This window comes from Dendrobates tinctorius, unplaced genomic scaffold, assembly GCF_039654945.1.
Source record: "Dendrobates tinctorius isolate UK_male_01 unplaced genomic scaffold, ASM3965494v1 ptg000006l, whole genome shotgun sequence".
NCBI lineage: Eukaryota > Metazoa > Chordata > Amphibia > Anura > Dendrobatidae > Dendrobates > Dendrobates tinctorius.
In genome coordinates this window covers 2,031,901-2,044,588 of record NW_027361674.1, presented here as the reverse complement: position 1 = coordinate 2,044,588, position 12,688 = coordinate 2,031,901, and the positions used below count along the sequence as shown (strand labels likewise).

The window sequence follows — 12,688 nt, the reverse complement described above, 5'->3', positions numbered from 1 at the left end:
AAAAGCCATCCCTTGACCCGAGCGCTATGTCCAGCTATCGCCCCATATCTTTGCTACCATTTGCTTCCAAACTCCTTGAGCAGCATGTCCACGCCGAACTTTCCTCTTACTTTGCTTCTAACTCAGTCTTCGACAACTTACAATTCTGTCCCCACCATTCCACTGAGACTGCCCTGACCAAACTTACTAATGACTTGCTTACAGCCAAAGCTAACAGACCATTCTCTATACTCCTCCTTCTAGACCTGTCCTCTGCCTTCAACACCGTTGACCACTGCCTCCTACTACAGATCCTCTCTTCCTTTGGTGTCAAAGACCTTGCGCTATCCTGGATCTCCTCATACCTTACCAAATGCACATTTAGCATTTCCTACCCCCATACTACCTCTTCATCTTGCCCCCTCTCAGTTGGTGTCCCTCAAGGCTCTGTCACAGGATCCCCTTCTCAATCTATACCCTTGGCCTTGGACAACTCATAAAGTTTTATGGCTTCCAGTACCATCTATATGCTGATGACACTCAGATCTACCTTTCTGGCCCAGATGTCACCTCTCTGCTCTTCAGAACCTCAGAGTGTCTATCGGCCATATCCTCCTTCTCCTCTCGCTTCCTCAAACTCAATGTGTACAAATCTGAACTAATTATGTTTCCTCCATCTTGCATACCTTCCCTACCTGATCTATCTATCACAATAAATTAATTCATACTTTCCCCTGTCCAGGTAATCCGCTGCCTTGGAGTAACCCTTGACTCTGCCCTGTCCTTCAAACTGCACATCCAAGCTCTCACCACCTCCTGTCGCCTCCAGCTCAAAAATATTTCCAGAAAACGTCTTTTCCTCAATACTCACTCTACCAAAATGCTTGTGCATGCACTAATCATGTCCCCCACGACTACTGCAGCATTGTCACGCTCACGCCTTGGCTGACTGGCGTGAGCCGGGGGGTTTGTGGCCCCACTGTGCCACAAACCAGACTACCCTGGAAGGGGCGTGACTATGACAGCTACCTCGGTCTTCACTGGAGCCTCTGATGGTGAGGTCAGGCTTGTGCGGCAGGTAGCTGTCGGATGCCACTCCAGGGTGGTGTCTGGCTGTGGCTGCTTATCCCACTCGGGGACAAGTCACTTGGACAGGTGCTATAGACAGGCAGGCAGGTAGACATGACAGGCACGGCTGAGACACTGGGCAAGCGGGCACGGCTTGGAGACACTGGGCAAGCGGGCACGGCTTGGAGACACTGGGCAAGCGGGCACGGCTTGGAGACACTGGGCAAGCAGGCATGGCTTGGAGACACTGGGCAAGCGGGCATGGTATGAGAAGGGACAGGTAGGGACCTGTTCACACAGCAGGTGCAGGCAGGAGGGAGTGGTGTATGTGGGGACAGGATTTGGACCTGTTCACACAGGAGGTGCAGGTATGGATATAGGCAGGAGTGTGGAATAGGCAGAGCCGCAGGAGTGCGGAGTAGGCTGGGCGGCTAGAGAGCCGTGCAGGCGGAGCGGCTAGAGAGCCGTGCAGGCGGTGCGGCTAGGGAGCCGTGCAGGCGCACAGATAGTGAAGATGGCTTTAAGGTGCAATGATACACTGCGCTGCTGTAGGTATAATTCAAGTACATTTATTGGTGCCTACGCACTCAGCAAGGCAATGATGTGGCAGTTACTTGTCCTGCCCCCTTTTTTTTTTTTTTTTACACTTTGGATTGTATATAAACTCCTGCATTGCATGCTTGTATCATGCCCTGATGAAGTGAGCTGGGACAGCTCAGGAAACGCGTAGGCACCAATAAAGTTCCTTGAATTATACCTACAGCAGTGCAGTGTATCATTGCACCTTAAAGCCATCTTCACTTACAAGTCTTTGGACCCTGTGCAGACTGCAGCAGCTGTTTCTTGCATTTGTAGGTGTTGTGACCGAAGTTTCACAACCCTATCAGGTGAGTCTCTCCTTGCCTCACCATTACAATTGTGTTTTAAAGGTTTCACACAGTGGATGCGCCCTGTTTTGTTTCTTTTAGATAAAGCGGATTAACGCAGATCTAATGGTCTGGAAGAATGTCTTCGGCGGCATAATCAGGACAGCCTGGAATAGGTATAAGAACCTGGGAAGAACATCCATTTTAAATGAATTCATCCTGCCAAACCATGAGATGCTCTTCCGTCCGTATTCCCTCAGCCGTTTCAGAGTCGACTCAAACAGGGGCACATAATTTAGTTTATATAGGTCAGTCGTGTCAGTAGGGATTTGAATGCCCAAATATTGAATGGCCCCAGTCTTCCACCGAAAGGGGAAATCTAAAACAGGTTTTTTTGATCAATTTTTTTTTTTCAATGTTTTTGTTCTCCATATAACAATCTGTATTAAAAAGAAAAAGTAGTAATATAATAAAATATTAGTAATATTTATGTTTAGAGCACCATTGTTTCCATGTAAGGTGTTACATACAGGATGCAAATAAAAAAAGCATGGTGAACAAACTAACAATGACAGACTGGTACAGAAAAAAGAGGGCCCTGCCCTTGTGGGCTTACAGTCTCGAGGATAATGGGGTTGGAGAAACTAGGGTAGGGGGTTGCGGCAGCTTCGGTGGTGGTGAGGTGGTATCAGGGTCATTGCAGGCTGTAAGCCTTCCTGGAGAGGTGGGCTTTCAAGTTCCGTCTGCAGGCTCTGATTCTGCCATATAATCAAAGGTGTTGAGGCACAGAGTTCCATAGGTCATAGGACACTCAGGAGAAGTCTTGAAGGTGATTGGGTGAGGAATTTGTTTAGTGTAGAGAAGAGAAGGAGGTCTTGGGAGGACTGGAGGTTGCCTGTTGGAAGATATCAGGAGATTAGTTCAGAGATATACAGAGGAGACAGATTGTGGATGGCTTTGTGGGTCAGTGTTTCAGATTGAACCGGATACATTGGGGAATTATCACACTGTGATGGTCTTCGGTAAGGAATGGGTGCCACACACTGTCCCTGGACCAGGGACCTTAACTATCCCTGTCCTGGAGATACTCTTACTGATAGAAAGCCTCAAGTCTCCGACCTAACTATGCTTCTGCTAATGTCCTAATCTGTCCCCTTCCCCAGGAGGCCTGGGACAGATATGTTAGTATATAAACATGTAGTAATAATAATAATAATTGTATTTCTATAGCGCCAACATATTCCGCAGCACTTTACATTATAGAGTGGACTTCTACAGACAACAGACATTACAGCATAGCAATAAACACATAGCTCAAAACAGATACCAAGAGGAATGAGGGCCCTGCTCGCAAGCTTACAATCTATGAGGAAAAAGAGGAGACACAAAAGGTGGATGGTAACAATTGCTTTTATTGTTCAGACCAGCCATAGTGTAAGAATCGGGTGTTCCTGTAATGCTGCATGAACCAGTTAACAGTCTAAATATGTAACAGTACACACACAGAGGGCTATTACATGCATAAAGCATGTGAGAACATGATGTGAGGAACCTGGTTATGGTAAAAATTTTGACTGGGCCACACAGGGATATTTAGGTTAATGCGTTGAGGCAGTAGGCCAGTTTGAACAAATGCATTTTTAGGGCACCCTTGGGGATTAATAATATTAACCTGGGAAGTGCATTCAAAAGAATTGGCGCAACACGTGAAAAGGAGACGGGAATGGGAGGTTCTGATTATTGAGGATGTTAACCTCTGGTCATTAGCAGAACGGAGGGCACGAGTAGGGTGATAGGCTGAGACGAGGGAGGAGATGTAGGGTGGTGCTGAGCCATGGAGTGCTTTGTGGGCAAGGGGAATAAGTTTATACTGAATTCTGGAGTGGATGGGTAACCAGTGTAAGGACTGGCACAAGGTAGAGGCATCGGTATAACGATTGGTGAGGAATATGATCCTGGATGCAGCATTCAGGACAGATTGGAGAGGGAAGAGTTTGGTAAGAGGGAGACCGATTAGTAGAGAGTTACAATAGTCCAAACGAGAATGAATAAGAGAAACAGTAAGAGAATAGTTTTTTCAAAGTTGAAAATAAGAAAAAGGTAGAATTCTAGAAATGTTTTTGAGGTGCAGATAACAAGAGCAAGCCAGTGATCGGATGTGGGGGGTGAATGAAAGCTTGGAATCAAGTATGACCCCAAGACAGCGGGCATGTTGCTGGGAAGTAATGGTGGAACCACACACGGAAATGACAATGTCGGGCATAGGTAGGTTAGTAGAGGGAGGAAACAAGGGGAGTTCAGTTTTTAACAGGTTCAGTTTCAGATAGAGGGAGGACAAACAGGGATAACAAAAAACAACTTACAAACTGTGGGGTAGCGCTGTCATTTACTTAGGGGATTCTCGCTTGCAGCGAACAAAAACCAGTTCCGACACGGATTTTCCATCAAATCATACAGTTCTTGCGGTTTATTCACGCCTCATAAACCACAGCAGCAACAGAAAATTCACTTAATAGCATTAACAGCATAGCGTCCATTATAATGCTTCACTCTTATTATCAATGTCCAGTATGCAGGCTCACTTAGCCTCATAATTGTCTCACCCACGTCAGGGCTCCTCATGCAGCTTCAGCATTCCGCACACGTTCGTTCCCTCCAGGGAACTCTCAGGCACACATTGCCATTGCTCCCAGCCACTTCACACGTGCTGTCTGGGAGGAAGCTCCATCTCTGCAGGACCTTCCACACTGGACCAACCAGGTCCCAGCATTCCCCACATGTGACCTACCCTGGCCACATTATATGGTCCATAGCCACGCCCACCAGGTCACGTGACTATGACCTCATCACAGGTCCTTCAGGCATTCACATAGCCTTTTACAACAGGCATTTTCAGACACACCCCTGGGTGGGTTTGTAGGTAACTGGCCCGCCCAACTCCCAAGTTACCTAGAGACTTCTACCTTATACCTTGAAATAACACCTCAGCAATACCATTGCTGATCAATACGCATAACTAAGTCTCCATCTCAAAGCCACGCCCTTTGAGATACACAACCATCCTTCAGGATTCTGCCACTCATCCTCTCCCTTGGAACCTCCACACAGCGCCCCCTAGTGGACATAGTGGTTACTACACCACAAAACAAAAACACTCACCATGGGTAGAGAGGAATAAAGGGAAGGATAGGAATGCACAAACCAACTAGGAATAGGATAATGAAGAAAGCATACACCCAAAACCAGCAAACAACAATCTCCAGCAGCAACTACAAACTCCAACTTCAGCACGCCAACTCCAGCAAGCCACGAAGTAAACTTTCACAGGCAGGGATAAGAAGGTCTGGCCAGGTTTTATAGAGGCAGAAAATGAGCAGGTCAGGAGCATCTATGAGATGGAGCTGCATGTCTCTAACCAGCATACAAAGAGTCATTAAACTCTTCAGTGCTAAATGAAACAAAGTCCATTTAATATGAGGAACAAAACCCACAGGCTAAGTGGAAGACCTGCGATTCACAATACATAAAGATCACCTAACTCCAGTTCTGCCGGTGTCTGACGGTCCCAGCACTCATCCTGGTCTCAGATTTTACCAGAATCCATTCCACAGATGTGACCCGGGCCTCAGGTAACAGAAAAAGCAGAGAGACGCTTGTGCTTTAGAAATGACAAACTGTCCTCATAGAGAAGTGTAAGCTGCTCCAGGTACAAAGGGGTGCAGTCCAGTAGCTGAGCCGTGTCCATCAGACAGTGAGCACAGAACGCAGCACAAAGCTTACATGATAGTTGTATACACACACATTGGTGCATACATGCTAACATTTATAAACTAACACGTACATGCATGTGTATACTGACTTGAAGCAATAGCCAGGGGAACCACCACAGTGCAGGGAGACTACGGTACACAAGATGAGGTGCAAACAAAGGGTAAATTTATTGGAAGGCAAGGAATAAAGTGGATGAGGAAGGTGCAAACAGGGGTATGCAATGGCAACAGATAATTTACAAGAGTTGTATTCTTTAGCTGGGCGGACAAATAGCACGGTGCTCTATTACAGATCAATATATTTTAAACAGGCAAAACAACACAATGAACACAGAATGATGCTACTCTAACTGTAGCCTGCCTGGCCTCTGCCACACAGGCTACACGGCTGCCGCGCTCTGTCTATTAAAGCCTACCCTAGGCCCTAACATGTGCACAAACGGGATTAAATTCACAGTAACGTTGGGGACTCAGTCCAGTCCCGGGGGCTGCCAACAGTCCTGTACAATGGTGCGCACGTCTGTCTGGAAGATCATGAAACGTGGTCTTCTCCTTGCTTGAGGGTCCTGAAGATGCTCCTGGAAACTGTAGATTCCTTTCTCGGTCTCTTCGTGGCTTCTCACAATAGCACTGGACAGCCACCTTTGCTATCCCAGAAGAGTCTATACAATTTCACAAGTTCAGTCAGTCTCAGGCTGTGCGTCCTCTTTTCACAGCTCCATGCACAGCCTCTTTTCACAGCTCCATGCACAGCAGCTCTCAGCAGAATCTTCAGCTCAGAATGCACACACAGACTCTACCCCTCCCCTCTGCAGTCTTGGCAGAATGTCACACAGTCTTTTGCAGGGGAGAGCAGAACATACCTTCACACCAACCAAGGGGGTGCTGTCTCTTAAAGTGGCAGCGTGTCTCTTGCTGTCCATAACAACACCACCCCCTTACAGACTTACCGTATGTAACTGACTTTATAGCAGTTTAATTCTGCAGACACTAGATGGCACTGTGATTCTTGATGACATCACAGGTCCTGCAGCCTCTAGTCAGTAATAGCAGCATTAGCAGCATTAGACATTGCCGGGTGTGGTGGCGTGCGCCTGTAATCCCAGTTACCAATGAGACTGAGGATGGTGGATAGCTTGAGTCCAGGAGTTCAGAGCTTCCCTGTGCCATGTCGATCGGGTGTCCACACTAAGTTCGACATCAGTACGGTGACTCTGGGGGAGCTCGGAGATATCAGGTTGACTTAATGAGGGATGAACCAGCCCAGGTTGGAAACGGAGTAAGTCAAACCCCCGTGCAGATCAGTAGTGGGATTGTGCCTGTGAATAGCCACTGTAGAGCACCTGAACAACACATTGTGACACAGGCTTTTCATACACAGAGAAAAGAATTATTTTATACCACTAAATTAGTATTATATCATTACCCTCAGTCACATCATCATTATACCCTCAGTCACATCTGGAACAATTATTATTGATTGGAAGCTCGAAATAATATACTGTACAAAACTTTTACATTTTTATTTTTTATCACATATTTATCCATCCATGTATATAGTATTTTCTTAGTGCTACCAGTAGGTGTCAGTAGCGCTCAGTTTAACGAAATACATGGATGGATAAATATTTGATAAAAAATAAAAATGTAAAAGTTTTGTACAATTTATTGTCTTTGCTGCTAAGTTCTCTCTCTGGCATTTGACTCCCAGGCTTGTACCCCGACCACGTATTTCGCCTCACGTTTTTGGACACTGTGCTCATGTTTTGGCTCTCTGACCCTCGGCTTGGTATTTTGACTACGTGTATTGCTAATCCTTCTGGTACGTCTGCTCCTGATAGTTTCTGACTCGGTTCGTCTGACCATTCTCTCTCGTTACCTGTCACACCTGTGCTTTTGCTCAGTGTTGCTGCTCTAGTGTGTAACCTCTCTTCCCTCACCAGCTCCCCCTGGTGGAGGTTTCATTACAGGAACTTTAATCACAGATGCTGAGCAATTCCCGTTATAATAAGGTTACAGTGTAGCCATTGTCAGGGAATGATGTATTGTCTAATTCAGGTTATTTTGGCCAATGTTTTTTTTCCAATGTTTTTGTTCTCCATATAACAATCTGTATGAACCCCTTAATGACCACCAATACGCTTTTTAATGGCGATAGTTAAGGGTACTTAAACCACAGCGCCGTGTAAAAGTGTACAGCAGCCCCCAGAGTTGGATTTTCTCCAGGGTTCAGGCTGCCCGGGGTAGCCGAGACCCCAGAGAACATGACTTGGGTCGGTTTTTACCAACCCGGGTTTTGCGATCGCCGTTATTAACCGTATAATGGCAACCGCAAAAAAAAGTCCTATGTGCCATTTAATTTCTCTCTCCTCTGATGTGATCGCACATAAGAGAGAGAAATAGTGTCCCAGATTCCCCCCCAGACCTCCCTGTGCTCCTCGGCCTGCGTGCTTCCCCTCCATGGGCGCCACCATCTTCTTCCGGGAAGAAAATGGCGGGCGCATGTGCAGTGCGCCTGCTGAGATCTGCCGGCCGGCATCCGGCAACAGTAGGAGGGTTTTTCCTATTGGTTCACTTTGGTCACTGTGATAGACCCTATCACAGTGATCAAAATTTAAAAAAATAGTAAATAGACCCCCCCTTTATCACCCCCATAGTTAGGGAAAAATGATGAAATAAAGAAAATATATTTTCATTTTTCCATTATGGTTAGAGTTAAGCTAAAGTTAGGGTGAGGGTTGGAATTAGCGTTAGGGTTGGGATTAGGATTAGAGTTAGAGATTAGGGTTAGGGATTAGGGTTGGGATTAGGGTTGTGGTTAGGGTTATGGTTAGGGTTGGGGGTATGTTGGGGTTAGGGTTGTGGTTAGGTTTATGGTTGGGATTAGGGTTAGGGGTGATTTGGGGTTAGGGTTGGAGTTAGAATTGAGGGGTTTCCACTATTTAGGCACATCAGGGGATCTCCAAATGTGACATGGCATCACCATTGATTCCAGCCAATTTTTCCATCAAAAAGTCAACCGGTGCTCCCTCCCTTCCGAACCCCGACGTGTGCCCAAACAGTGATTTACCCCAACATATGGGGCATCAGTGTACTCAGGACAAACTGCACACCAACTTTGGAGGTCTAATTTCTCCTGTTACCCTTGAGAAAATTAAAATTGAGGGCTAAAAAAAAATTTTTGTGGCAAAAAATGATTTTTTATTTTCACGGCTCTGCGTTATAAACTTTAGTGAAACACTTGAGGGTTCAAAGTTCTCACAACACATCTAGATCAGTTCCTTGGGGGGTCTTGTTTCCAAAATGGGGTCACTTGTGGGGGGTTTCTACTGTTTAGGCACATCAGGGGCTCTGCTAACACAACATGACACCTCCAGACCAATCCTTCAAAGTCTGCATTACAAAGCGGCGCTCCTTCCCTTCAGGGCTCTGCCATGCACCCAAACAGTGGTTCCGCCCCACATATGGAGTATCAGCAAACTCCGGACAAATTGCACAACAACTTTTGTGGTCCAATTTCTCCTGTTACCCTTGTGAAAATAAAAAATAGTGGACTGAAAAATCATTTTGGGGGAAAAAAATGTTTTTGTTTTTTTTACGGCTCTGCATTATAAACTTCTGTAAAGCACTTGGGGGTTCAAAGTGCTCACCACACATCTAGATAAGTTTCTTAAGTGGTCTAGTTTCCAAAATGGTGTCACTTGAGGGGAGTTTCCATTGTTTAGGCACATCAGGGGCTCTTCAAATGCGACATGTTGTCCGATATCAATTCCAGCCAATTCTGCATTGAAAAAGTCAAACGGCGCTTCTTCCCTTCTGAGCTCTGCCGTGTGCCCAAACAGTGGTTTACCCCCACATATGAGGTATCGGCATACTCAGGACAAATTGCACAACAATTTTGGGGGTCTAATTTCTCCTGTTACCCTTGTGAAAATAAAAATTTGGGGGTGAAAAGATCATTTTTGTGGAAAAAATGATTTTTTATTTTCACAGCTCTTCGTTATAAACTTCTGTGAAGCACTTGGCGGTTCTTAACGCTGAGACGTACTATCCAGTCCATGGGCATAGGGGCCCGGGTCCCATGGATGGGATAGTACGTCTGATGTCAGGAAGGGGTTAATTCTTTCCTTCCACAATGCTTCAGTTCCTGTGAAGCACAAAAAGGTTTAATACACTTCTTGAATATGATTTTGAGCACCTTGAGGGGTGCAGTTTTTAGGATGATGTCACTTTTTGGCATTTTCTGTCATATTGACCCTTCAAAGTGACTTAAAATGTGATGTGGTCCCTAAAAAAAATGGTTTTGTAAATTTTGTTGTAAAAATGAGAAATCGCTGATCAACTTTTAACCCTTATAAGTTCCTTGAATCAGATCTTTTTTATTAAACATTCAGGAATCAATACAGAAAGAATATGACATCTTATATAGCTAGTAAAAATTACATTGAGAGCAGATATTATTTAAAGGGTAAAACTCTTCCTGTGTAAGAATAAATAAAAAGAAGAAATCTCAAAACACAGATATTTGCATAAAATTGAGCCTATAAGGCTGGTTTCACATTTGCGTTTTTTTTCGCGGTAATTTAGCGCTAAATAGCGCATGCGTTTTTTTTTCCTATACTTTGCATGGGATGCGCTTATGTGCGCATACACATGCGTTTGTACGCGTTTTACCGCGCATGCGTTTTTTTGCGGTATGCGCTCGGGCGCACAAAATGCAACTTGTTGCATTTTTTGTGCGTCCGATTTGCCTCAAAAAAACGCATGCGCGCGCAATGCGTTTTTTTACAGCAAGACACCCAATATAAGTCTATGGGTGCGCATATGTGCGCATTGGCATGCTTATGTATGCGTTTTTTTGCACATGCGTTTTTTTTTGTTAACCATGGAATTTAGGGGTTTGGGTTAGAGTTAGGGTTAGTTAAGGGGGTTTAGGGTTATTGTTAGGGTCAGGGTTAGGGTTAGGGTTAGGGTCAGGGTTAGAGTTAAGTATGGTTTGGTTAAGGGTTAGGGTCAGGGTTAGGGTTAGGGTCAGGGTTAGGGTTAGGGTTAAGTATGGTTTGGTTAAGGGTTAGGGTCAGGGTTAGGGTTAGGGTTAGGGTCAGGGTTAGGGTCAGGGTTAGGGTTAAGTATGGTTTGGTTAAGGGTTAGGGTTAGGGTTAGGGTCAGGGTTAGGGTTAGGGTCAGGGTTAGGGTCAGGGTTAGGGTTAAGTATGGTTTGGTTAAGGGTTAGGGTCAGGGTTAGGGTTAGGGTTAGGGTCAGGGTTAGGGTTAAGTATGGTTTGGTTAAGGGTCAGGGTTAGGGTTAGGGTCAGGGTTAGGGTTAAGTATGGTTTGGTTAAGGGTTAGGGTCAGGGTTAGGGTTAGGGTTAGGGTCAGGGTTAGGGTCAGGGTTAGGGTTAAGTATGGTTTGGTTAAGGGTTAGGGTCAGGGTTAGGGTTAGGGTCAGGGTTAGGGTTAGGGTTAAGGTTAGTTAGGGTTTGGGTTAGGGTTAAGTATGGTTTGGTTAAGGGTTAGGGTCAGGGTTAGGGTTAAGTATGGTTTGGTTAAGGGTTAGGGTTAGGGTCAGGGTTAGGGTTAGGGTCAGGGTTAGGGTTAGTAAAGTCATGGTTTGGGTTAGTGTGAGGGGCCACCTAATGTTGGAAAAAAACGCAAACGCGGTAAAAACGCACTAAAAACGCATACAAACGCATAAAAACGCTGCGTTTTTTTCATGCATGCTCATAAAAATGCTTGAAAAAAACGCAGCAGTTGTATGCTTTTGTATGCGTTTTTCAATGCGTTTTTTTGCGGGAAAAACGCGCTGCAAAAAAAAGCAAGTGTGAAACAGGCCTAAACAACATGGCTCCACAAATAAACAAAAATCAAAATTATACATCAGTGCCTCATTTCAGCGGGAAAACCATCCCCGCCAGCCGCGCCACTCCGCATCATATTTCGCCCCCCCCGCATATCAGGTCCAATCCACCCCAGCCCCCTCCCACCGCGCCACTCAAAATCTACTTCGCCACAAAGGGCACTAGACTTTATTTTCACCCCCCAAGCATCCCCTCATCGCAAGCACAACAGCAACTGGTCCAACATCGCATCCCGTACCAGTGCGCCCGAGGGGAGACCCGGTGACTCCATCCATGGCTGCCAAATTTTGTAAAACTTTCTTAATGCATTTCTTTTTAAATAAGCCCCCCTTTCCAATCTGATGACATTATTTAGTTTATTTTTAAGCTCTGACAATGTTGGTGGCATAGGATCCAACCAATGATATGCAAGTATCTTTCTTGCCTGATACAGGATGCGTGCTATTCCCAGGGCCACTGCAGAGTCCGGGTCAACCCCCTCCTCCCACAAATTCAACAAACATAGACGAGGTGACGGTCGTATTGTGATATGGTATACTTGGGCTATGAATCCCAGGGTCTGCCTCCAGAAATCCCCAATGTGCCCGCACTCCCACATAACATGCATCAAGTGGGCATCATCCTGCCCACACCTAACACATTGTGTATTGGGCCTAAGTCCCATTTTAAATAATAAGCTGGGTGTTTTATATACCCTGTGAATGAGATATATTTGCGAAAGCCGCTGGCACTCAGAAACCGCCATTTTAGGGACCTGTTCTAGAATATCGGACCACTGGTCCTCCGTCAGGGGGCCAACGTCCCGTTCCCACTTATTCTTAGCAGCAGTCAGTGGATATGTCTCCAGATGGGCAGGCAATAATCTTTTATATAATTCAGAGATAAGTCCCCTAGAAGACTCAGATGTAAGCAGCATATGTAGTGTTTGATTATGTGTCACTATCACCGGATTTGTCCTTCTCTGTTTTTCCAATGCATGTCTTAGCTGTAAGTACTGATAAATGAAGACGTGCGGGAGGTGAAATTCTGTTCTCAATTGTTCAAAACTCTTAAGAGTATTATTTTGCAAGATTTGTGACACCAGATAAATCCATTTATCTTCCCATCTTCCGAACCCCACCAGCTTTTTGATCTCTTGCAAATCCGG

At 45.5% G+C, this 12,688-nt stretch overlaps 1 protein-coding gene across 1 annotated transcript in view; it reads right to left on the bottom strand.

The window, feature by feature from the left end:
- Positions 1-1,739: 1,739 nt before the first annotated feature.
- Positions 1,740-12,688, bottom strand: part of LRRC14B (leucine rich repeat containing 14B) — a 404,837-nt gene continuing 393,888 nt past the window's right edge. The window contains exon 4 of the transcript XR_012231161.1: positions 1,740-2,808. The gene's annotated coding sequence lies outside the window, so the exon portion shown is untranslated. The remainder of the gene's footprint in view (positions 2,809-12,688) is intronic.